The sequence below is a fragment of the Saimiri boliviensis genome, chromosome 6 (genome assembly GCF_048565385.1).
Source record: "Saimiri boliviensis isolate mSaiBol1 chromosome 6, mSaiBol1.pri, whole genome shotgun sequence".
NCBI classification, from domain to species: domain Eukaryota; kingdom Metazoa; phylum Chordata; class Mammalia; order Primates; family Cebidae; genus Saimiri; species Saimiri boliviensis.
The window spans coordinates 62,372,584-62,398,649 of NC_133454.1; the positions used below are offsets into that span (position 1 = coordinate 62,372,584).

The 26,066-nt window shown below is 43.9% G+C and overlaps 1 long non-coding RNA gene across 1 annotated transcript in view; it reads left to right on the top strand.

The window, feature by feature from the left end:
- The first annotated feature begins 4,822 nt into the window (after positions 1–4,822).
- Positions 4,823–26,066, top strand: part of LOC104650658 (uncharacterized) — a 39,884-nt gene continuing 18,640 nt past the window's right edge. The window contains exon 1 of the long non-coding RNA XR_744251.3: positions 4,823–4,938. This is a non-coding gene — a long non-coding RNA (uncharacterized LOC104650658). The remainder of the gene's footprint in view (positions 4,939–26,066) is intronic.

The window sequence follows — 26,066 nt, forward strand, 5'->3', positions numbered from 1 at the left end:
ATCACCTCACCCTCTCTACCTGCTCCCAAACTCGTCTCCTGCTATGCCTTTTGATGACTTCTCCTTAGTTGCCACGAAGAAGTGCTCATATCAGCAAACAGATGGCGGCTGAGGCATGTAGCATAAAATATATTTATCAAGGCAAACAGCTGTAGCCCATTTCATTCGGCAGAATTCTATTAAAAGTTCTCCAGAGCTACAAGCCGCTCTGAGATGGCAACCTGAATGCAGCCCAGGGAGCGGCGGCTTTGTGCCGCTCTCCTCCCACTCTGCTCCTTTCCGCGAGGCCAAAGAGAAAGCGGCCAGTCTCTGTATTCTTCCTTGCAGGCTTCAATTAAAATGCCACAATTGCATTGGCAGCCTCAACTGTCCTGCCTCCTTGGGCTGGTGGGGGCCCTTCTTAAGTGCTTCTGCTTTCCAGGCAGGCAATAATGACTCCCAGCTGCACTATTACAATTACTGGGCACTGTTTGGGCCAAGTGGCTGCTCTCTGGGCTCCTGTCCTGCCCTGTCCTTCATCGGAATGAACAAAAGTCTACTCACTGGGGACCAGGAAGTGCTGTCTGTTCCGTCTCCAGCTTTCATCAGACTTTCTTCCTGTGCTTCCTGTTTTGGGGATGGCCAGGAAACTGCCATGATTCCCCTCATCACAGTTTGGAAGACCACTGATCTGGGAATTGGGAGACTGGGATCTAGTCCAGATTCAGACATTAATTGGCTTTGAACTTGGGCAATCCTTCTCATTGATCTGGGCTCTTTATTTCCTCTTTGAGGAGTGGGACTAGATTAAAGGAGCACATTCAAGTATCTTTAGGAGCCAGACAGGTGTGAAATGTCCAGGTATATGAAACTCTGGTTTGAGACCCACCAAGACTCAACATTTGCTAACATTCCATTAAGATCCAATATTCTATAATAACTATTAAGAGACACTTGGGGGTAAGGCTGAACTCCAGAGAAGGCAAATGGATATCAGTTGGTGGTCTATATGAAATTACCACCTTTTGCATTTTTTAGAGGGGTAATGAAAGAGACGATTGGTGACCTCGGACATTCTGCCAATCATTGTGGGGAGTATAAATCATCTTGAGAAATCATGTGGTTTAATGGGGCAGAAATAGGGGCTGTGGTGCCAGACTGGGTTCAAAGCCTCATTCTGCTCCTTGACAGAGGTGCGACCTCTCACAGTTCATTTAACTACGCCTCCGTTTTACCTCAGGTAGGTTATTTAACTACACCCAAGTTACAATTTAGTTTCACCAATTGTGAAATGGCAGTAAAAGTAGTACTTTTTTTTTTTTTTTTTTTACAGAGCTTATTTGAGGATTAAACTGATAAATCTGAATAATTAATCTAGAATCATGCCTATTATAGAGTAAGTACTCAATAAATGCTAATTGTTATTTATGGAGATGACCTTCTAGCTTTGTTGTGTTGGCACAAAATTGGACAAGTGTTCAAGGAGTGGTTCTGTGGAGCTAATATTTACAAATCATTGGCAACAGTGGTGAGGCTTAGCTCATCTCTTCCACCAAACACATCATTGTAGGGCTTCATCCCTCACCACCCAGATTTTAGCTGGCAGCCGAGACTGCATACTGACAATTCCTCGCATAGATGATACACTTTTACATGCATCATCTAATTAGGTTCCTTGGAGGGAAAGAGGCGAGTAATGCCTTCCTCATTTGACAAAGGCAGATTACATAATTTGCTCAAAGTCATCCAGCCCGTGAGTATTAGAGTCAGCATCTAAGTCTATGATATCTAATTCTCTTGATAGTTGTCTCTCCAAGTTATGGGACTACTTTTATAAACTTGCTCATGATTGTGGTTAGTTAACATGCTATAATCAGAATGGCTCTGTTGAGTCACAGGGTTTCCTAAACTTACCTAAAGCATCACTTTGGGTGCTTGTTTCGAACTCTGATTTCTGGGCCCCAGTACAAGTCTACTGAATCAGGATTTCCAAAAGACTCAGTAACATACATGTTTACCAAGCTCCCCAGGTGATTCTTGTGATCAGGAATGTCTAGAAAACCCTGGGCCAGAGAATTCTGCTCAGAAAACTCACCAATCATCTTTGCACCTTGTCGGATATTAGAATAGCCATACAGAACCATCTAGTAAGGACATGAGAGGAAGTGGGAAGAGTATGGCTCACTCGAAGGACGAAAAGAACAAACAAAGCAAAGTCCATGGCTTGTTAATTTAATTTGCAACATTGGTATTGCATTCTTATTTACAAGCAAGGTGGCTTATTAGATCTTGCATGGTGGGTCAGGAGTATCATCTCAGAAAAATGAAAGACATTTATCAGAGCCAAAGAGCATTTAGTGGTCTAAAACAACTAATGTGCTCACTTGCATGCCCTACTTCCAAGAAAAGGTTCTGACAAAAGGTGAGGTTGTTATCTTGCAACATCTGTTAGATTGTGTTCAGTTGAACATTGCAATGAGCTTTAAGCTACTTTGTGATCAGTGAGTCTTTTGGGAACATCCACAGAATACAGAACAATATACCAAGAGCTGGGGGTACAGAGTAAAGGCTATGCCTGACCTCAAGAAGCCTTTAGTTCAGTAGGTGAGAAAATAATTGAAATATGTCCTTGAGAGATGTAATGCAGGGCAATTATAATCTCATAATAATAACACTCCAGGTAATGGTTAGCTCTCTCTTCAGTTAATGGCTTATTGACACTTTGCGTGGGAGAAACAAAGGTCCCCTTTGAGTTCCACACTCAGTGTTAGCCTACCCATAGTACTTTCCAGCTTCTGCTCTTTTGCTCCTGATTTGTTTAGTTGGCATGCTACTCTTTCATTTGCTACCTTCCCTCATGAATATTCTACCAACATGTTAAGGCTTAAATTAAATCCCACCATAACCAAATGATTTCCTTCAGTACAACAGGGCCTGCTCATCCTGAGAATCATCCAGTGGTTCCTCCCTCATGGCCCCACGTCTTTCACTAGTTTGTTTTCCGTATTCTTTGCCTGTCACCTTGCCAGACTTTACATTTGTAGAAGCCTGGGGCTGGAATTACTGAAGCTTCACCAGTAGATTTTAGCATAGAACCCCACTCACAGCAGGTGCTAGATGATCACATAGTTTGTTGGTAGCCTATGTGCAGATGACACAGGTATGATGAGCCCAAACCTGTGATCCTTGAAGCTGCTCTATGTTAGCTGGACATTTTCGATTGTACCAAATGGAAATCAAATTCAAATCATTTCAAGTAATAACAGGGATTTCATGGCTCACATAACTGCAAAATCTGTGGGGGTAGTTTTGCTAGCTTTAGGCACAGGTAGATCAGAGTTTATAAATGTTGTTGGGAGTCTATTTATCTCCATTTCTTAGCTCTTTGTCAAGGCTGATTTGATTCTTGCGTGGACTCTTTACGTGTGGGGGCAGAGATGGTTCCTAAAGTTGCTGGGCTTATGTTCCACCTGATAAATAATCTCAGAGGAAAGAGAGAGTCTCTGTCCTCTTCCTGACAAAATTCCAAGGCCTGCCCTTCACTGTGACCTGATTAGCTACTTCCAAACCCGAAGGTGATGGCTCATTAGGCTCCATTGGAACCACAAGAAATCAGAGTGGGGAGAGGTGTATACTCTTAAACAGAAATGAGGGAAATGGATGCTGAGCAGGCAAGAAAAACATATCTGACCTGGGGTTATTTAGCATTTCATGGAAAAACATTCCACAACCAAGCCACTTTCTTTAACACTGATATCATTTCTGATGCTAAACAGGCATTGTAAAAAATGCATGCATTAATCATAAGATGAACCAATCCTGCAGCATGTAAAAAGCTCGGTGCACCTTGTCTTCTCTATAAAATACACACCTCGGATCACAACCCATGCAAACTTATCCTAAAGAAGTAATTCCAGACACATACGAAGAGTCAAGGCTGTTAAATGCGGCAATATTTAAACAGAGATAGCAATGAAATATTGGAAATAACATAAATATCCCAAATACAGAAATGGTTAAATACCTTATAGTTTTTTTTTTTTTTTTTTGCTATTAAAAGTGCTGTTCCTAAAACGTACTTGATATAGAAAAATGTTCAGGAAATTATGATACAATATTCCGCAAAAATGCCAAGATGCAAAAGTATTTATATTTGACGATCCCAGATTTGTGTGAACATACACAGTTTCACTAAAGGCTGGAAGGAAACACTTTGAGGTGTTAAGAGTTCTTTGAATGATAAAATTGCCAGTGAATTTTTTCTTCCTTTATACTTTCCTGTTTCCCATTTTTTGCTCAAGAACCATATTATTTCATGATGAGAAAAACACATTTAATATTTAAAATGCATGCTTAAGTGTCAGGGCAATGGGAAACACATACCATTGGATTTATGGTGATTGCAAAGTGGGAGGACCCATTCTTTCTGGGGCAGAGGCCAGAATACACAGAGAAGAGCTTTTTCGCTTGCTCTGCCCCAGGCTAGGCAGGAGGGCACCACTGGCTTCTATTTCTCATGGGCCAGGGTTCCTGTTATTTCCATATGGGTGGTTTCTTCATTTGCTGCTCACTCAGGTTTCTGGGGAGATATCCACCCCCCTCCTTATTTACTAAATGGGGGAGGCAGAGCGGGAGGAAGACGGAGAGAGAAGAGAGAGTGTTGAAATCTTTCCCCCCAAAGGACTGCAATAAAGGAGCATATGTATCAACTAAAAAAATTCCTTGGCAACAAAAGCTTTTTAATTGAACACAGTCTCTTCAGCCAACTTATGTAAATTTTATCCCAATTTTGGGCATCTATTTTGAGCACAGAGAGAAGCGGTATGAATCTTGCCCTAAAATTGTGCTCAACAGAAGGGGTGACGCCATATGGATGCCATGTTATGGGAGCCTGTCACCTGCTAACTGAGATGAGAAATTACAGGTTATAATCCCCTTCCTGCTGTCTGAGGATCCCAGGTGGGCTGGGAGAGCTTTGGGTATCAGGTTCTGTCTGACCCCTTGATACTTGCCTGGGGCCTTCCTGCAAGTGTCTGGGAGGTCACAGGGTGAAGGATAAGAGAAGCAATGCCTCTAGATGGGGTGGTGGCGGGGTAGGGGGGTGGAAGTGCTTGCTTCTACCCCCAAAGGAGCTGGATTTCCTTCCCCTCAGCTTAAGTGGGCATCTGGCTAATCCTATAAAACTGTTACCAGCTGAGAGTCAGTGAGTGGCCCTTTGGTGACTAGACTAACCTTGAGAAGTGGCCTCATGTGGAAGTTGGGAACTGGGAGGAGGGTGATGCACCTATTGCATTGTACCTATTTGTGGAAAAGATGGAGAAAGAGATCCAGGGGGGACTGTGAGCCCACTCCGAGTATTCTCCTCCATGGGGAGTTGTGAGTGCAACCCACCCCTCCCTCTGTGGCTTGGCAAAGGATGAGTTTTGGGATCTGCAGGAGGTTGGCTACAAGTCAGATAGCAAAATATGGGTAGTAGGAAGTGCACGTTGCCTGGTTTTAGACTGTAAGTAGTGTCTAATAAATGTGGAGATTTTCTCTGGAAAGGCAGTTATCATAGATAAAATGATAGCTTAATATGACGTGGGAAAAATCATGTGGACATATGTCACATTTATTTTTCTATGCCTAACTTGTTTTCCCCCAAAGTCACTCCAAGTCACAGGCATAATCCCAGGTCAATTTGATTTCAGGTGTATATTCTTTCTATCCCCTTGCTTCTTAAGTAGGTTTAAAAACTTTACCGGCTACCTGACCACATAGGTGTGTCCACCGTTGATGGGCTAACTTTGGATGGTCTGAATTGTAGTCTGCATGAAAATGGTGTATGTACCATTGCCTTTCTAGCAAGCTCTTACAGGATTGCACCCTGTGTCCCCAGGGCCTGGTAGAGGACCTGGAACAGAATTGCTAGTAAGAAATGTTATTTGATAAATAGACACATACATAGTTTCCACTGGTCCTGCCCACTTTTACTTGGAGAAATAAAGCATGCAAAAGACCAATAGGACTATCATTGAGAAGTGTTGTATCCAAGAGTTAAAGCAACAGGATAGAAGTAAAAGAGTTCTTTGTCTAAGGTCAACTGAGAATATAAAGGTTATTTGTTTCACCAAAATTCCCTAGTTTTTTTTTTCTCTATAAAATGAGGATGCTTTTCATATGGCAAGTGATCGATAACTCACTGGTTATAAATCTCCAGATTTGTTAGAAACTACCTATAGATTAAAGACACCGATGTGCCCAGTGATCTGGCTGCTTTTCCTTTTGCCTGGCTGTTTTCCATGAACCAACTCACCTGGTCCATGGAAAATACTGTTCTTTGTCCCTTGCTTCCTCCTTCCATTCTTCCTTTCTTGTTTCCTTTTACCATACATATTTATTCCACACTTATCATATTATAGGCACCATGATAGTCACTTGGTATAAAAAAGGGAAGAAGGCATGCCTGACTTCAAGGAATTTACATTCTAAAGAAGGAAGCAAACAACCAAATCGATAGTTACACTAGACTGAGATGCAATTACCATGGATGTATGCAGGGTATGGTGGGAATACAGAAGTAAGATGACTAAGTCGGATTATGAACTCCTGAAAATGGTAAATGAGGTTCTAAGATGGCTGATAAGACTGCGTGTATGTGTATGAGAGAGAGACAGAGAGAGAGGCGGAGGAGAGTAATAATTTATACAATACATTATTTGTGAAAGGTAACTGATTAGAGAAACCATCTATGATACTTCAAAGCTATTTTGAGGAACAACTGAAGAAATACATGTGAAGCACTCATCGTAATGGCTGGCTAATAAAAATTCCAAAAATAGTAGTTTTGGTTGTGGCCATAGTGGTATCACTATTGTGTCTCATACACATCAATGAACATTTAAGAATATCTATTATAGGTTAGGTTCTGTATTAGGCCCTAAAGAAACATATGGTATAGTAAAGAATCTGAATACACAAATAATTCTTTAGCTGATAGAACATTATGTGTGAAAATAGAAATATGGAAAAGTAAAGAAATGGTATAGAAAAGAGAATGCTTAAAATCCCAAATGCCCAGTGATGATAGACTGGACAGGAAAATACGGCACATATACACCATGGAATACTATGCAGCCATAAAAAACGATCAGTTTGTGTCCTTTGTAGGGATATGGATGAACCTGGAAACCATCATTCTCTGCAAACTGACACAAGAACAGAAAATCAAACACCGCATGTTCTCACTCATAGGCAGGTGTTGAACAATGAGAACACGTGGACACAGGGAGCGGAGCATTACACACTGGGGTCTGTGGTGCGGAAATAGGGGAGGGATAGCAGGGGGTGGGGAGTTGGGGAGGGATAACATGAGGAGAAATGCCAGATATAGGTTATGGGAAGGAAGGCAGCAAACCACACTGCCATGCATGTACCTATGCAACAATTCTGCATGTTCTTCACATGTACCTGAAAACCTAAAACACTATATACATATAATATATATTATATATTATATTATATTGTGTTATATATTATATATTATATATAATATATATAATATATATAATATATAGTGTTTTAGGAGTGTTTTATATATATATCTATTATTTATATATTATATTTATTATTTATATATTTATTATTTATATATTATATAAATATTATATTATATAAATATTATATTTATTATTTATATATTATATATAATATATATTATATATATAAATATATACACACATATACACAAATATATATTAAAATATATGTATATATATTTATATATATATATTTGGGGTAGTCTGAAAAGGGTTTTCAAGGATGAATAGGAGTTTGCTATATGGACAAGGAGAAGCAGGGAAGGGCATGGCAGGTGAAGGAATTATTCAACATGGCATATCCAGGGAATTGTCAGAGAAGATGTGCAGCAGCAGCAGTTGAGGATGAAAAGTCTGTCAGCAATGGGATAACATTTTTAACAAATTACCATACAGCAAGGAGCCACTGGATGCAAATTTCTATTATCGAACTCATCCAACCGTATTGTAAGCTGTCTACATTTGTCTTCCCTTCAGGAACGTGGGCTACTTGAATGAAGAAATGTCTATAATTTTTTTCACCCCCTAGTGCCTAGCATATACTGTGTACTCAATATTTGTTGAATGATGAATCAGTTAAAATGAATTCCTAAGAGAAATTCCAGACTTTCTCAAGGCAATGCATGCCTGGCATTTCAGAGGTCTGGGTACTCCTCCCAGGGATGTTGACTGGAGTATGTTGAGTGGCTATTCTCCATGTCCGAGGAAAAGGGGACCAGGGTGAGATGTGTTAGCTGCAGTGGAGAGACTGACTTTTTAATGTCAAAGTCATCAAGAAGATTTTATGGGATGCCGAAAATGGGGTAGTTGAGGGTGGCCATGGGATCATTTTCTCAATGTTTTTTTTGTGGTCAAAGGACAGTGTATTAGGGTTCTCTAGAGGGACAGAACGAATAGGATATATGTATAGGTGAAAGAGAGTTTATTAAGAAGAATTGACTCACATGATCACAAGGTGTCTGCAAGCTGAGGAGCAAGGAAACCGGTATTGATTTAGAAGCCAGCCCAAGTCCCAAAACCTCAAAAGTAGGGAAGCCGACAGTGCGGCCTTCAGTCTGTGGCGAAAGGCCTGAGAGCACCCGGCAAGCCACTGGTGTAAGTCCATGAGTCCAAAAGCCAAGGAACTTGGAGTCTGATGTTTGACATCCAGCACAGGAGGAGGATGAAGGCCAGAGACTCTGCAGGTCTGCCCTTTCCACCTTCTGCTTGCTTTTATAGCCACGCTGGCAGCTGATTGAATGGTGTCCATTCACGTTGAGAGTGGGTCTGTCTCCTCTAGTCCACTGACTCAAATGTTAATCTCCTTTAGCAACACCCAGAAACACCCAGATACACCCAGAAACAATACTTTGCATCCTTTGATCCGATAAATTTGACAATATTAACTATCACAGACAATTTTGCCGAAAGGGTTACTTTGGGGTGAATTCTAACTGGAAAGGCTCTGCTAGGAGAAAAAATATGGAGGTCTTATGAAAAATGATTTTTCAGTAGATAAACACGAGGTTGGAACAACATGGGATAGACTTTTAGTCTAAGGGACCAGCTTTGATGTCTAGTTGCCTTGGTAAGCACAAAGGGAGGCTCAGAGGGTGGGCTCCTCCCCTGCCTCTCAAGCAGCAGGTCAGTTTGAGCTCACCTATCACCTGGGGACGTAGGAAATTGAATGACTGCTCTTCTCACAGTACAGGGCAGGTTTCTATCCTCTGGAGAAAGTCTCTGTGAAAGCCCATGGATTCTGCCCTAAGCTCCTCGAGGGCTAGAAGGAAATAGGTTACCGCTGTCCACTGTTATATCTTCAATGCCTAGTACATTTCCCGACACTTTGTAAGTGCTCCCTACATATTCATTGGATTGAATAAACAAAAATAACAACGAATACTTTTATACAGCTTACTAGGTACCAGACACAGTTGCAGGGCTTTTGCAGGTATTAATTTATTTAATCTCTGCTACAAACCTATCAGGTAGGTACTGCTGCGAATAGAAGAAATGCTGATGATGTGATGGTAGACAGAACAGTCTGAGCATCGTCCTAGCCCAGCCACAATCATGGTGCCGGCAAACAGGGACTTTCTCTTCAGTCAATAAAGGGCAGCCTATGGTAGATGTGAGATCTTGATGGTAGCTCCCTGACTCTAACCATAAGTAAGGACGGTTATCTGATGACTCTCCATGAACTAGTCCAGACAGAGAAAAGTTTATAACAATGCTATTTGCAGCTGCAGCAAGGCCAATTCCTCTGTGAATGATCACTGATGCAAGTCATGCTCGCTATGCATGATCACATCGATGGTAAACATGCTGTTTTCCTTGAAAGTGAAGCCCTCTCTGAGCGGAGCTGTGGGGCTGAGTGTGTGCAGGAGCCCGTGGGGAGGGCAGGTCACCCTAGACAGTTAGTGCAGACACAGCTGCTATCCCCAGTGGAGAATGGTCTCTTAGTAGCAATTGCTGGGTCCACAGTTGAACCAATGTTTTGCAATGTAGCTGATGGGAGGGGTCAGTTCTCTTAAGTCTTTCCTTTTCCAAGATAATCTCCTCACTGAGGAGTAGAGAAGAGCTGGTCTCTGAGCAAGGTGCTGGGGAAAAGTATAGATTCCATGTCCTGTACCTGCTTCCCTCTCCCTAGGAGACTGTGGAGCTTGGGGAGGCTTGAACCACTGTATTTGACACGAATATTTTCTCCCTAGCTGACCTCATCATTGTGACCTCACCTTGGTGGACAGCAGCAACATACTCATAGCTGCTGATAATAAAAACTCATGGAGGGAAGCAGAGATGTGTGTTATTCGATAGAATGGGCAATTCAAGACCAATTTGGTTTTGGCATGCATTAACTGTCTCATTTCACATATGTAACACAGACGTTTAGAGATGGGTGGGACCATACAGATGATTCATTCCAAAATCTTTATTTTACAGTGGGGAAAAGGAAGGATTGGAAAAGAATTGATTAAATAATGCCATTTTATTGGGTAGTGGCTGACTCCCAGTCCATTGCTTATTCCAGTAAACAAAATTGTTTCCCAGATATAAACAGCTATGTCTACAAAAATAAACAAATGTTTCAGGGAATCACTGCCATAGATGATCAAGGTGAAGAAAGTTTTCTGAATTTTTCAGCCAGCAGAAATCAAGTCTGAGTTTTCTTGTAGAGGAGATCACATTGCCTTGGGTTTGCCATTTAAGCAGAGATCAGCTAGTGAGTTGTATCTCTGGTCTGCAGAGCTGTGAATGGCACAGAAAATGAGAAGGGTTTTGAAGCCAGCTAAGGACAGGTTTGTATTCTAGTTCTGCCTTTTTCTTGTCTGCTGTGCAACTCCGGGCAAGCTAGTTCATTTTTCTGAGCTCAGCCTCTTCTTTGGAAAAAGTCAATGATGTATGCTATGCATCTGTTCCCTCTGTCTTGTTGACAATGGCCATGTAGCAGGCACAAGATGCTGAGGTCTGTTGTCTCTATGTAATGTCTCACTGCCTCTTCACAGTTTTTTAAATGAGTCAGCAGTTCTTATTATAATGTCTATTTTATAGGAGAGGAGAGCCAGGGGTTTCAAGAACTCAAGGTTCAGTGCTAGGTCTTAAAGGAAGATTTTGTTTTAGCTTTGATGCTCTTTTGCTAGGCACAGAGAATCCTGAACAGAATGACAAGATCTTCTGTTTGAGTAACTCATGTTCTGACCAGAGAGACAGACATGTCAGCAAGAGGTTACAATATAGTGAGCTCACGTTCTTCAGGACTTGGGAAGGAGAGCACTTGCTCCAGAATGGAAGGCAAGGGAAGTCTTCCAGGAGTAGGTGGCGTCTCTGCTGACCTGAAGGGTGAGGAAGAAGTGTCCAGCTGCTGAAGGTATTATACTGATATTCTAGAGATAATGTATCTTTTAAAGACATAGAGGTGTAGACTAGTTTGAAACAGATTGAGGACCTAGGGATAATTGTGTGTGACCAGAGTGGAGCTGAGGTGAGTGTTTGAGGAGAGTTAGCCAGGACTCTGACCACAAAGTGCCACACATACCATGTGAGGGAGGGATTTGGACCCTAAAGCACTGGGGATCTGGGAAGAGTCTCAGTAGGGAGTGACATCATCAGATGTGAGTTTTGGAAAGATCACTACCTATCTCACAAGATTACTGTAGCAATAGTACAGCCTGATGTAAAACTGTTTCAGATTGTGGCTGAGCAAGAAGCCAAATAACATACCAGGCAGCTAATTAACAGTGTTTTTCAAATCCCCTCCCTAGATGTTTCCACCTTAGCTAGCTTACATTCCTTCCTGACCTCATTACAGACCACAGACACTAAGCCGAGTCTGAGTGCTGTTGTAGAAGTCCCAGGCTGGCAAGGAACGGAGCAGGAGGATGGGAAACCCCAGGGTAGAAGGTTGCATCCCTGCGGCTCCTCCTCTTCTGGCTTAGAGGAACCTGAGTGAGCTGACTAGAGGGCAAGGGCGTCCTGCTGCTGGGCTCTTATCCACCCTGCAGGGAACAGCCTCATTGGCCTGTTTGCTGCAGGAGCATCTGCATCTCTGCTTAATTGAATTCTCATCTTTTTAAAAATATATTTTTGTGTGGTTGCCTAGAGGCATTCAGATAATGGGTGCATTTTTAATAGACCAAATAAGTAAATAACTTATTTTCTCCTCAAGAAATCCATGGGGACTATAGTTCTATTGAGGCTTTGAAAACAATCATACCAGAAATTGGACTAGGAGACATTCTTGTACAGACTCTCTGGGCGATTCTCATTGTTGTTCTCAGGACAGATGAGACCCATCTGTCACCAGACAAAAGTATGAGTCAGCTTGGGAGTGTGTGGCACTGGGACAGCTGCCCTATCACAGACACCTGAGGGTTCACATGCTGGCAGCTAACCCCCTCTAGTGTTGACTAGAATAGACTCTTTGTAGCTGTGGGAATAGACTTGCACATTGAGGCGGTAAATCTGTGAGTGGGTGCCCCACCCCACACCCCACTTTCTGTATCTCAGGCCCATAGGACTGAGACTGATGGTTCAGGGTTTCTAATTTTGTGTTCCATAGTGACTCCATGACCCTTTCGGTAGCTTTCCCCAATTGCTCCCCCATAACCAAGGCCTCTCTCATTCTATGCTGTGCTCTCAGCCTGGACTGCCCTCCCACGTCTCCCTGAGGGACGACGCTCACCCTTTATGCCACACTCCATCCGTGCCACTCTTTCTGCCTGAAATGCCCTCCCCTACTCCCACTCCAATTCTTCACATTTCTGATCAGGTTTTACCTCCTCTTCCCCTCCTCAGCTTCAAGTTCTTCTCTGCAAATCTTGCAGCACTGAAGCAACAATGCCTTGCATTTGGGATATGCCGCTTCGTGCTTTTACTTAGCTCTTTATGGCTACAGAAGCTCCTGCAGGGGTAGAATGTTGACTGGCATCTTGCATGTAGCAGATAGCCCCACCTTGTTTATCCCAGATAGCTGAAGGATTGCAGCAATCATCGTTTAACCCTTGCATAGGAACAGGTTAGACATAAGGTAGCTTTTCTGCCTGCCCTCCCCTCATCAGCTTGTTGTCTGTCATGCTAAACCAGAATCTTCTCTCACAACTTTCCAAAACCCAGTGTGAATTCTATGCCTGGGCCTAAAGTAGTATTCTAGCCTAGTTTCAAACTTATTTTGAATTTGTGGTGAGCATGCAACTTAAGTGACATAAAGTGTGGTTGTTGGAGAGCTATGTCCTGTGCTTGTGTGTTGCTTTTTTTTTAGACAGAGTCTTGCTCTGTTGCCAGGTGCCAGGCTGGAGTGCAGTGGCGCGATCTCGGCTCACTGCAACGTCTGCCTCTTGGGTTCAAGCAATTCTCCTGCCTCAGCCTCCAGAGTAGCTGGGACCACAGGCATGCGCCACCATGCCCAGCTAATTTTTGTATTTTTTTTTTTTAGTAGAGACAGGGTTTTATGCTGTATCCAGCCATATTTTTCCTCAGAAAAAGAGAGGAGGTGAGCTTGGCCCTAATAAACAGCAAAGCTATCATTAGCGAGAAACTCTCCAAGCCTGGCCTCTCATTTGATTGATTGGATCTATTTTACAGATTTGCCCACTGAGGCAGCTGTGCCATGATTGCATTTTAGGAGGTCCACAGAAGTCAGGAAACTCAGCTTCTGAACTAGCCAGACTATCACCTTTACAGTCTGCACCCTGAACTTTTACCCCTCCTGTTTTGCTAATGGAAATAGGTTAATTCAAAGTCACAAGAGCAACACTTTGAAGTGGAGTGTTGCTTGAGATGAGGTTTGTAGACTTTAGTTTCTAATTAACCCCAATGGAGCCCTTCTTTCTGGGAAGATAGAGCAGCCCTTCTGTAACTCTCCATTCAAACCTCTGCAAATACTATCAGCCATTGTTAAAGCAGATCTCAGCAAGTTTCTCTGGAGCCTTATGTATCCTATGTGCTCTCCTTCCCTTCCTCTCTCCTTCCACCTACAGTCTTGATTCCACTTTAACCACCTCTAATTCCTTCTTGCCCAGATTTAACAACGTCCCTCTTAACCCCTCTCTCAGAGAACAGAAGTTAGTAGAGGGAATGTCGGAGGGTCCCACTGTCTGCAGAGCCTCTTCAGCTGAATCCCAAAGGAAGCTCAGCAGCTGATGGGGAAGTGATTTATAATCCTAAACACAGTTCTTTCACTGTTGGTTCTGGCTTCCTGAATCACAAATTGCTTTGCATATTAGCATTACATTGATGACATTCAAAACAGGTGCAACTGCCTATAGAACAGCTGCCGCGGCCCACTGAGAGCTTCAAGCCGAGACCCAAGGTGCATGAACCCTCCTTCTGATAAGCTTCAGAGCAGGTAAAATCATCATTAAAGGAAAATTGACTTGTAAGTACGTGCAAGATTGTAGTTATTGCATATAACCAGAAAGAAAAGCGAGGAGGCAGCAGCCAAGGGAATCTTCTTTAAAAATGTATTCAACAGAACAACAGAAAAGAAATTTGCCATCTCGAGAGAGTGTTATGACACAACTTTAAGATGCCAAGAGAGCAGACTGTTTGTATCTTCCTGGAATAGAGGGGGGTGACAGCCTGGAGCTGGGGCCTGGGAGGCAGCATGGTATGGAAGGCCAGAGAGCACAGGGTGTAAGATCCTACTTGAGAAAAAATGGATCAAGAGGTTGTATTCAGGGGCGGGGTGGTGGGGGACAAAGAAGCCCGGGAACATCAGATTTGGAGCCAGGCTAGCTAATGCTGGACCCCAATATGTCACCCCTGATAATTTTGATCCTAAAGGATAATTTCTAAGATTTATCCCATTTAAAACAAAATGACCTACAAATTTTCACACACACACACACACAAAAACCCACTGGAACTCAGAAGGAAGATAAAACTTAAGGTGGCCCTGCTCTGATTTCCACATCAATTCTGGTTTCTACTTTTATCCCTATACTACTATTTACTGAGTACACTTACAAGATGCCAGGAGCCACACGTATGACTTAATCTTCAGCAGGATCGTATCTGGTAGGTATAAATATCATCTAACAAATGAGTAAACAAATAACTAACAAATGAGTAAACTGAGGATCAGGGCAATTGTTACCTTCCCAAATGACACAGCTTGAAAGAGGCAAAATCAGGATTTAAACACCAGCTCCCAACCCCAAATGGCTTAACCCTGTTTTTTTCAGAGTATCATGTAATTTATTTCACGGCCATAAGAAAGCAAGAGAATGGGGACATAGACAAAGCCTCCTGCACAACCCCCTTCTTCCTATAGCCTGTATACAACTAGCAAAGTGATACTGCAAAAACGTTGGGAAGGCCAGGTATGATAGCTCACACCTATAATCCTAGCACTTTGGGAGGCTGAGGCAGAAAGATCACCTGAGGTCAGGAGTTGGAGACCAGCCTAGTCAATATGGTGAAACCCTATCTCTACTATAAATACAAAAATTAGCCAGAAGTGGTCGTGGGCACGTGTAATACCAGCAACTCAGGAGGCTGAGGCAGGAGAATCGCTTGAACCCGGGGGGCAGAGGTTGCAATGAGCCAAGATCATACCACTTCACTCCAGCCTGGGTGACAGAGTGAGATTCCATCTCAAAAAAAAAAAAAAAAAAAAAAAAAAAGATGAGAAATAAGTAATAAGCAGATGTTCTCTTAGCACAACTTCATAAGGCATACGTTTTCAGATTTCGACAGTGTTATTGATGGGTAATTGATTGACACAACAAAGGGCATGTGTGTAAACCAATGAGTAAGATATCGGTTAGTTGGTATGGTCTTTTGATAGACTGGGCAGGGCAGCCCCTCTTCCCAGCACCATGGCTCTGTGGGATTTAAATCCAATTGCTCAGCTATAGCCATACCTTCATTGCTACATGAGCTGGTCTTGCCCATGGTTATGAAAGGAACCGGGATGGAGAATTCTGCAGAAATAAAGCCCCGACATGTGGGGATAGACTCAAATCGGCTTAGCCCAGGGTTGTGTCATTCTGATTGCCCTTCCATCTTTCTTGGTGAGTCAAGGAATCTTAGAGGTGGGAGGAACTGCAGGGCACACCTGGCTCAGGCTCTTTATTTTATAGCTGAGGAAGTTAAAAAAAAAAAACGATGAAGAGAATAATTGCTAATGATAAAGAGATGATGACCCAGGTCTGCTGATCTGAGGCCACATCTTTCAATGATCACCTCCTCATACGTCTATACTGCAAAGCTTTGTCCTAGGTTGTTTCTCTGGAGGGTGTGGATGGGTGGGGGAAAGGGGTCACTGCTCTTCAAGAGAAGACTACCTCTGTAGAGTCCTTGACCATCCTCCTGCCCCCAGCCCAGCCTTTGTAGCAGTGGCGCAGAGGCATCTTGCTAGGGGGACTGTGTCAAGGTATCAACAAGGTTCTGCAGGCAAGGAGCTGTAGCAAAGCAGATCATAGGAAATGGAGAAGCCAGGGCATCCTTACATAGCCAGGAACTGCCAGAATGAGGGATAATAGCTCAAGCTACTGACTGATATCTGCATTCTAGCCTACTGTATGCACCAGCCCATGGGCTTGGTGTCACGGGGGCATTCAGACATGAAGAAATGTACAGTATATGGCAGACAGACGCTCAGAGATGTTACTGCACATGAGAGGCAACAAGACATCTACACAGAAGAAAGAAAACTGACCTCTTGCAGTGAAGGGGCCATTGCTCCCTGTGGACTGGGGTCCTCAGGGCAGCATGAGGGAAAGGTGAGTTTAGGAAGGTCTCTGTAGGGATAGCATCTTCATCATCAGAACAAAAGGCTGGTCTGGCCTAGTCTGGAACTGTCTCTAGTCCCACACTTGTACAGCTGTTCACCTGACCTCCACTTTAGACAAAGACTCCCCCCTTCTACTCTACCAAGACTTTCATTGTGCTCCATGGCATTGCGGGAACTATTTTCTCCTGCTCCTGTGTCTCTGAGTACCATCCTAATAATCACATCTTGCCATGTTTTGGGGGTTTAAAGGCTTTTCAGCACCCATTGCCACAGTTCTTCCCCATTACTTGTGAGGTGCATGGGGGCAGTGTCATTATTATTAGAACAGTGGAGGACATTCAGTTTAGGAACCCTGACTACTAGAAGACAAAGCTGGCTTTACGATTGGGTTTTCCGGATCCTTGCATGAGATCACACCACCTCTTTGCTTCCTTCCTCTGTGCTGATTGCAGCTGCACCTTCCATGATGTGAGACCAGCTGAAACATGGGTCAGGCCCTTAGGTGACAGGTTAGCTGGAGTGACAGACCTGGCATGGAGACTACAGACCATGTGAGGTGCCTCTTTTGTCAGGCAGCTGTCCCAGCACAAGCGGCTGCCAAAGCCCATGTGCAAATATGAGGGTGTCTGGGAGAGCATTTAGGATTTTAATCAAGGAGCCGAAATGCATTTGCTTTTTCATTAATCCCCATATTTATTAGTGTCATTTGCAGAAAGGGCCTGATGCATGCTTGGGTCCACTGGAGCCTCAACGGGCAATCCTGGGAGGCTGTGATGAAGCCTCATTCCTGCAGGCCGAGTCTGCCCTGCTGTAGGAAAAAAATGTAATTTTGTTTCAAAACCTGAGGGAAGTCTCAAGGTCTCACGAATGGAGACAAAACCAAAAAAAAAAAAAAGAACCCAAAAAGCATGGTCTACAAGATTCCTTCCCATGACAAGGACCTTAGCCCAATGGCTGTAATTACACAGATTAGAAATTATACTTTAAAAATCTTTCCCATGTGCCCCCACCTCCCTTCCCAGTCCCCCTCATGGCTCCTGTGCACCTTCCTGATGGATAAATACCTGGGATCCCCTCATTCACGCCTTACTGTGGCTTCTTGGCACTCAACCAATTCAGCTTCCATATTTCCCCTGGAATATTCTCTTGTCTTCCTTCCCCAGAGGCTGATGCAGCATTGAGACTTCCAAGGGAGAAGAGCAAGGTAAAAATTTGGGGGCTGGGGGAGCAGTTCTAAGAGTAACAGCTAAATGAAAAGAATAACATTAATATTGTTTGCTTATTAAGGGCAAGCTGCGGGCCTCACTGTTTTTAGCACTTCACCTGTGCTAAGACATTTAGGTAATGTTATCGTTCTTATTTTAGAAATGAGGAAACTGAGTCACAGAGAAGTTAAGCAATCTGCCCGAGGACACTTGGATCAATGCAGTCTCATTCCACCATTTGGGCGACAGGGCCGGCATCTGACTTGAAAGGCCACGTGCACAACCACTCGGCTGGCCTGACCCCGTGGTGTGACTTGTCCCCTCCTAGGCTGTGCTTATGTCATCTCTGGTCCTGTTTCTGGATGTTTCCTGACCCTTCACCATTTCCCCCTTGGCCCATGGCCTTCATCATCCTGGCAGGTGGCAGGGCCTTCCCCTTTGACCCCCTCTTTCCTTCGCAGGAATCAGCATTCCAACCTTTGCCTTTCCTAGTCCCTGGACATCAAAACTCATCAATTCCATGTCTCTCCCCTACATGCCCTGCTACAAGTGTAGACATCATGGCTGTCAAGCCAGAATCCCAGCAGCCTCTCCACTGGAAGTCCCAGTGGTGAGGTGTAGTAGGGTGGGAGCTCAGTGGGCAGCGTTTCACCCGCAGCACCATGTGCCCACCGTCTTCCACCATGCGGTTCACGGAAGAGAATGTTTATTTCACTCCTAAAAGCCAATGTAAAAACATGGTCACAGACTACCATGAGTTAACCTAATCTAGTGTTAATGTTAATAATAGACCCCTCCCAAATAATGCCTGGCTTTAGCAGAGACCACGAGGTCAAGGGGATGTTTCATTTGTAAATTTCAGATACTGCATAAACCCATAGGGTGTGATGTTCATGGTTATGGGGTGTCTGGGAGATCCTGAATATCATGCCACCCTCAGTGAAGCTGGTGCAGTGGCTCTTTCATTTTAACTCTGGATAGGCCGAAGGAACGTGTGTGTGTGTGTGTGTGTGTGTGTGTGTGTGTGTAAGAGGTGGGCAGATGGGGCTGACCAGCTCTTTCCTGCTTGCTGACAGCATGCTGTAGCTTCAGCCTCTGTTCTAGGTTCTCATGCTTCCTGGGGTGGGGGGGCTCTGGGTACACATTTGTTTATCCATCTTTCTCCTCCACCCAAAGCAACTTCCTGTAGGTCACCTGAACTCCGCCTCTCCAACTTGTCAAAGAAGGAAGCTGCAACCATGTAATTATGACATCCTGGGGGTAATTTTAACTGTAAGTCATTATTCTCAAACAGCCGATGCAATCTCCGTTTGCCAGCACAAAGAGATGATTCTCACTAGCCTGAACTCACTGTCAAACATGCCAGGAGAAATAAAAAGGTGCTAATGCAATATAGCCCAGAAATAGAAAATAAGATTAGAGGCGACGCTTGAGATTTCAGGCTGTTGGGCGGGGTGAAATAGCACAGGGTTTAGTTACCAGCAGAACTGTCAGACAGAAAGCCTCCGAGGTCATTAATACCGGAACCTTCATTAAGGCAAGTGGATAAAATTAAAGGGTGTTTTGTGAAGGCTTAATTTTTCCTGGAGGTTTGCAGTCTCTGAAGGAAGTCTGAAGCTGGCTCCGAGGCCAAGGCGGCGGGTCCTGGAGTCGGGAATCAGGATGTTGGAGTTCTCAGTCTTTGTTGTCTTTTCAGTGGGTCCGCGGAGCCTGTGCAGGGTTGAGCGGCTGCATTAGGGAATTGCATCTCCGCCTCCTCATGCCATGTCCTTTGAAACAGCACGGAGGCTCCTGCACAGCTGGAGCAAGCATAGCTCAGCCCTAGCATGGGTGGGGCGGGGTAGAAGAAAGGCTGTCTGGATAGGGCATCTTTGTGAGTTCTGAAGACCACCCAGAGACTCAGGACTTCCCAGTGGTATTGGTGGAAACGTAGAAATGGGCCTGGCTTTATGCAAAGCTGAGAAGGAGTCAATGGTAGTCTTTGGTGACTTCTCATAGAGCTTTTAAGGGTCCTGTCTTACCTCTTGTGGCCTTCCCTCATCCTGTTCTAGGAGTGCCTTTTGTCAACTTGTTGTCACAAGAAATCTAATAAATTCCCACTATTTTGTTAAATGATTAAGATTCAAAGGTATTAAAAGTCCTCCCAGGAATGTTTATGGTTGTAGAAAGACATTTCAGAAGCTGGAAAGGACTTAATGGAATATGCTTTAATATGAAATGCAGACATTGTGCTTGGTCAGTGAGGAGGCCACATGGGAACTGGCCTTTCCCCTGTACTCTTTCCTTTTTTTATTATTATACTTAAATTCTGGGGCGCATATGCAGGATGTGTGGGTTTGTTGCATAGGTATACATGTGCCATGGTGGTTTAGATATTTCTCCTAATGTTATCCCTCCCCTTTCCCCCAACATCTGACAGGCCCCGGTGTGTGACATTCCCCTCCCTGTGTCCCAGTGTTCTCATTGTTCAACTCCCACTTATGAGTGAGAACATGCAGTGTTTGTTTTTCTGTTCCTGTGTTAGTTTGCTGAGAATGATGGTTTCCAGCTTTATCCATTGTCTCTGCAAAGGACATGAACTCATTATTTTTTATGGCTGCATAGTATTCCTTGGTGTATATGTGCCACATTTTCTTTATCCAGTCTACCATTGATGGGCATTTGGGTTGGTTCCAAGTCTTTGCTATTGTGAATAGCGCTGCAGTAAACAAATATGCGCATTTGTCTTTACAGTAGAATGATTTATAATCCTGGGTATATACCTAGTAATGGGATTTCTGGGTCAAATGGTATTTCTAGTTCAAGATCCCTGAGGAATCGCCACACCGTTTTTGATAATGGTTGAACTAATTTGCATTCCCACCAATAGTGTAAAAGTGTTCCTATTTCTCCACATCCTCTCCAGCTTCTGTTGTCTCCTGAATTAATAATAGCTACTCTAACTAGCATGAAATGATATCTCAGTGTGGTTTGAGTGGATCTCCCAGAATAGTGCTCGAGCTCTGCTAAGGGACAGACTGCCTACTCAAGCAGGTCCCTGACTTCCAGGCCTCCTGACTGGGAGACACCTCCCAGCAAGGGTCAACAAACACCTCATATAGCAGAGCTCCAGCTGGCATCTGGTAGGTAGGTGCTCCTCTGTGACAAACCTTTTAGAGGAAGGAACAGGCAGCAACCTTCGCTGTTATGCAGGCCCCGCTGGTGATATCCAAGCAAACAGGGTCAGGAGTGACCTCCTCTGTACTCCTAATCCTGTTGTGTAGGGTCACAAATCAGGGCATCAGGGTCGATCTTGACTTTGCTCTGGGATGCCAAGTAAGATGCTCTTCCTTCCTTGGCCATTCCATCATTCTCAGGAAAGACCGGATGGTGATAATGTGCCTGTTCTCTCACCCTAGGTGGGGGATGAAGATGGTGATGGAATGTGTTGAGGTTCTTGATGGAAAGCAAGGAGTCACGTTTTCCTTGTGTGTTGATGGAAATAAGTTCTCTATGGTGTCTTAGTATTCCAAGACCTTTTGGGGGGCTTCATTATAGCCAAATAAATCCAAACAAGAAGTCCTCTCTGGGCTTCTTCATGTGGGGCCTAGGAGAAGATGTGCTTTGATTTTGCACAGATGGAGAAATGAAAATCTAGAGAGGGGCTGGGACTTTTCCATGGTCCTAAGTTGGGATGAGAAGGAGTCTCCTGCAGGTGATTATCCAGCTAATCAGTCAAGACCACCAGTTAAGACCACTCAGTCCTAACTGGGATCCATCATGACATCTGGCCTCAGATTTTAGTAGTTTAAAAAATGTCTGGCCAAATGACAAGCTTGTCATCTGACTTTTATGGAAACCCAGCACTCATAGATATGGTGTCCAAAGCTATATGATTCCATAACTACAGAAAGGGGCTCACTTGGGAGCATGTTAGAATGCAGAATCCCAGGCCCTATCCCACACTTGTGGAATTGGACTCTGAATTTCAATATGTGAATACTCCAGGTAATGTTTACATTACAGCTTGAGAAGCACTGCCCTAAAGTCATGAATTGGTCATGATGGAGACGGATTCCAGGCTGGGGGGACAGTGGGTGCCAGCTAAATTCCATGGAGGGGGAGTAACAACCCCTGTATTGCTTACTCACCTCAGTGCTCGGAAGATCAAATGATACAACAAATGGGAAAGCACATGGAGGAGCACATAGTGCTTGGAAAACACACAGCGTTTTCATGCTCATTGGCAGCTGGCCGGGCCCCACCCCGTTAGCCAGGGAGTCCTCTTCATCTACACAGCCAAAATTAATCTATTTCTCTGCTCTGGCGCCTCTAGTCTTTTTGAAACAACATCAATTTTGGTTGCTTTCATCCAAACTGCAAAGAGTATTTGAAATAACATTACTGCCTTTAGTGAGACTCTCTTTTTTACCTCTTTTTTTTTTTTTTTTTTTTTTTTTGACACACATTTGCCATGGTGCCTGGGACCCGGTGCAGAGGAGATTAGCTCTATGTTCAGCCACTGGCCATGCCTCTGAGGAGCAGAGCTTTCTGTTTATCTCTTAGAAGCAGATGCTTTGGATTTTATCCCTCGGGGAATTTATCAGGGTGCCCTGAATTCATTCATTCATTCACTCTCATATTCCTCTCCTCCCTGAATACACACACATCCACATACACACACACACATACACACACACACACACACACACACACACACACACACACACCTCTACACATCAGCCATGTCTGTATATTTGGGATAATATTTGTTGTTTAGAGCCATTTTGGGATTATCTGTAGTTTAGTTCTCTTCCCTCTAAGCACATTTTAAGCTTAGGTTCCTTTAACCCATCAGTGGCAGCCTGTCTTGGCCCCACTCTTCATATCTAGCCAATGCATATGGATTTCTTCCAGTCCCAGCAGCTCTTTCATTTGACCTGGCATTTTCACAGCAACACCAGGGTTTTCATTTTCTTTCATACAGGTGCCTATGCTAGGGTGACTTGCAGTACTCAAAGAGAGAGAATCATTGCCCATTTGTTCGGAGGGTTCACTTTTCCTTTTTTTCAAGCATAAGTACACACGGGCACGCAATTACAAATGCACAGCTCTCACTGCGAGCACATTGTACATGCATGGTTAAGTAATTGATTTATATGGTGATTGATTTATGTTTTTGTCTCCATGAATGGCTGTATGATTAGTGAGCAAGGTATAAGTAGTCATACAAGTATATGAATCCATGCATGCATTAATATGTGTTCATTTAGTACATACTAAACACTAATGTGTTCAAGTGGTGTGTGACACATACAGACACAGGCTTTTCTTTCAAGGACTCTTACAGTCTCCTAAAAGGGAGGAGATACTACCATGCAACTTTCATACAAAGGTGAGCATTTTTCCTCCCAAGATGGTGTATTAGAGGCTTTTGGTATGCCTCAGTCACTTGGAAATAGCAAGATAGTACATAAAGCTCAACCACGTAGGCTTTAATTCAAGACAGAAAATGAGAATCCACTGGAATCGTGAAGGACGTCTTGGATCCCAGGGAGGAGAACGCTGGCAAACTGCCCCCAAGACAGTGTCTGTCTGATAAAAGTGAAGCCCTAGTACATGAGAGAGGCAAAGAGCCTCTGTCTTGACTCACCTTTTTACTGAGAACCCAAGTAACCCAGGCTAAGTGGCAGAGAGGAGGGTGGCACTTTGTTTCTTCCAAGCTCTGGAACTCACTTGGAGAGAGCCTTCGAAATGCTGTGAGGGAAAGACACTGGGAAAAGCCACAGACATTCTCCCGACCGGGACTGAGAGCAGGATGCCATTTTTAATCTAGGAACATAACAAGTCAGTCATTCTTTGGTGACCTAGCAGCGTGGCCATGCAGGCATTTTAGTCTCGGGCCAGAGATTGGAGCACCTGTTCTCGGGCAGGATAGGAGCCTCCACAGCCAGACTGTAAAGGTGCTTCGGCAGTAGGTGCTGGAGTTGCCCTCTTCTCCCATAGGAAGCTAGGGCTGGGAGGAGAGCTACCGCAGCTGCAGTTTCTTCTGAGTGGTGCAACTTGCAGCCAGGGCAGTTCAGCGACATGGAACCAGTCTGCATATGCTATTGCTAGGTGCCCCAGACTGCTCCCCCAAAATCATGCTGCATGGGGCCCTCTCCACCTTACCCATTAGGCCTATCTTCAGGCATTTGGAGCACTCACTTGCTTGGACCAGCAGCCTGAGCCACCTCACCCTTCTTGGGCATAGATCATTGTGCAGCGGGGCTCCCTCTGCCTCATGCCCAGGCAGATCTCCAGACATTTAAAGCACCCTCTCACCTAGATCAGCAGCCTGACTCAACCTACCTTTCCTGTGTGGAGATCTTGGTATGGGGTGGCAGTTCCCTCTCTGTTCTACATTCAGGCAGATTTCTGGACATTTGAAACACCTGCTTAACTGAATCAGCAGCCTGGGTCACTTCACTCCTCCTGGGCAGAGATGTTGGTACAGGGACCCTCTGTGCTTCATGTCCAGGCAGATCTCCAGGCATCTGTATCACCTATTCTTACGGAGTTTAGGCTGCCCCCATTTCCATGCAGAGACCTTGGTGCTGAGCAGGTTTCTTAGCTCCATGCATAGGTACACCTTTAGGCACTTGGTGGTCACTCACTGGATTCTCCCTGGTGCTTGTGCCTGCCATCAGGGCACCTGATGTAGGTGGACCTTCCCAGTCTGGCCCTGTCTCGTATGGCCCATTTCTTACCTGGGGCTTCAGACCACTGTGCATTCCATGAATCAGCCTAGAGGCAACAGAGCTCTTCTGTCAGAAAACAAGAATGCAGTATATCCCCAGCCATAGTGTCCATAGCAGGCTCATACCTATAAGTGCCATATGTTGTCTTATAGGTTAAGTGGCATAGCCCATTATGAAACCTGCCAAAAGAAATACGTAGGGCTATAAAAGCAAAGCCAAAAGACCCTACCCAGTATTCTCTACAGTCACACCCCCTAGGAGAGGGGAAAATGAAAGGGAAGGAAAAAAATAATACTATAGGGAAAGAAAGAAAAAAATTCTACCTGCACAAAAATAATTACAAAAATTAGAAGTACCAGCATTGGCAGATGAGAAGCCGGTGCAAGAATTTGGCATCATGAAAACTCTGAATACAGTAATACCACCAAAGGATCACACTATCTATCTCTCCAGCAATGGTCCCAAACCAAATGGAAACTCAGAAATGACAGATAAAGGATTCAAAGTGAAATTGCAAGAAGGCTCAATGAGATCCAAGACAAAGTTCAAAATCAACACAAAGAAATTTCCAAAGCCATCCAAAGAAGAGATAAACATATTGAAAAATCAACCAGAGCTTCTGGAATAGAAAAACCCAAGGAACTTTGAAATACAATTTAAAGCTTTATCAATAGACAGGACTAAGCAGAAGAAAGAATTTCAGAACTTGAAAACGAGTCTTTTGAACTAACTCAACTGGAAAAAACAAAGAAAAAAAGACTTCTTGTTCGTTTGTTTTAAATCATTTTTTAAAAAAATTATTTTACTTTTGGTATACTATATCTGGCATTTCTCCCCATGTTATCCCTCCCCACACTCCGCTCCCTCCCCATTTTTTATTGTCTCTCCCCTACCCCCCCAACTGTCCTCTGTGTGTGATGCTCCTCTCCCTGAGTCCACGTGTTCTTGTTGTTCAACACCTACCTATGAGTGAGAACATACAGTGCTTGGCTTTCTGTTCTTGGGTCAGTTTGCTGAGAATGATGGTTTCCAGATTCATCCAAGTCCCTACAAAGGACACAAACTCATCGTGTTTTATGGCTGCGTAGTGTTCCATGGTGTGTATGTACCACATTTTCTTTGTCCAGTCTATCATTGATGGGCATTTGGGTTGGTTCCAGGTCTTTGTTATTGTACACAGGGCTGCAAAGAACATGTGTGTGCATGTGTCTTTATAGTAGAATGATTTATAGTTCTTTGGGTATTTACCCAATAGTGAGATTGCTGGGTCAAATGGAATTTCTATTTCTAGATCCTTGAGAAATCACCACACTGTCTGCAAAAATGGCTGAACTAATTTATACTCCCACCAACAGTGTAAGTGTTCCTATTT